At 50.4% G+C, this 1,022-nt stretch overlaps 1 non-coding gene across 1 annotated transcript; it reads left to right on the top strand.

The window, feature by feature from the left end:
• Positions 1-513: 513 nt before the first annotated feature.
• trnag-ucc lies at positions 514-585 on the top strand. The gene has a single exon. It is a non-coding gene; the product is annotated as a tRNA-Gly (tRNA).
• Positions 586-1,022: the final 437 nt, after the last annotated feature.

The raw sequence follows: 1,022 nt of genomic DNA, 5'->3' as shown, positions 1-1,022 counted from the left end.
ATCACTCTTGAGCTCTTTCGTCCCACACAAGTCATGCAGCACTGATAAAGTTAAAATGATTTAATCGTGTGGCTCTTCTAGACATTTCAAATGTTACGGTAACAAATAGATCGAATTCTAACAGTGAAACAAGTCATGTCACCTGGCTTGTGACTCTGAAATACAAATGATCCACAGTTTCACAGCCGTTTCTTTCACAGTGTAGGGCTTTTTGGGCCAGGGTGCATGACGTGATGGACCCAGTTAGGGTTAGGGTTAGCCAATCAGCTGCAGAGTAGGGGGCCTTAAAGAGACAGGACAGGACAAAAACAGAGTGAGGATACGCCTAAAGAATTCGTTACATACATACGATTTCATGGACAGTTAGTAATGCAATGATTTTGCATGTATGAGGTCCCGGTTCAATCCAGTGCATCTGAATTGTGTTTTACTGCTGACCATCACCGTGCAGGACTCTGGGCCGTCTCAAAAAACACAAAAAAACAAACAGCTGGAACTCTTTTCTTGTCTGCAGCGATGGTGGTATAGTGGTGAGCATAGCTGCCTTCCAAGCAGTTGACCCGGGTTCGATTCCCGGCCATCGCAGGTCGTTACTTCTTGTGCAACGCTTCACCTCTGTCCAGCGATGTCACTCTGAAGACTCTCGGGAGATGCCTTTTAACCGGTGCAGATGCTGGTCATGAGAAGGTCGTGGGTTCGAGCCCCGGTCGTCACGGCCTTTCTGTGAGGAGTTTGCATGTTCTCGCCGTGTCTGCGTGGGTTCTCTCCGGGTGCTCCGGCTTCCTCCCACCCTCCAAAGACATGCGGACTAGGTTAGTTGCTGACTCTAAATTGTCCATAGGTTTGCGTGTGCCTGCTTGTTTGTCTATGTGTGGCCCTGCGATGGACAGGCGACCTGTCCAGGGGGTACCCCGCCTTTCGCCCCATGTCAGCTGGGATTGGCTCCAGCCCCCGCAACCCTGTACGCAGCATAAGCGGTTGACGATGGATGGATGGAGATGCCGGTCATGGGATCAACGACC

Source organism: Micropterus dolomieu, unplaced genomic scaffold (assembly GCF_021292245.1).
Source record: "Micropterus dolomieu isolate WLL.071019.BEF.003 ecotype Adirondacks unplaced genomic scaffold, ASM2129224v1 contig_5276, whole genome shotgun sequence".
NCBI lineage: Eukaryota > Metazoa > Chordata > Actinopteri > Centrarchiformes > Centrarchidae > Micropterus > Micropterus dolomieu.
This window is presented reverse-complemented; position numbering and strand designations above follow the sequence as displayed.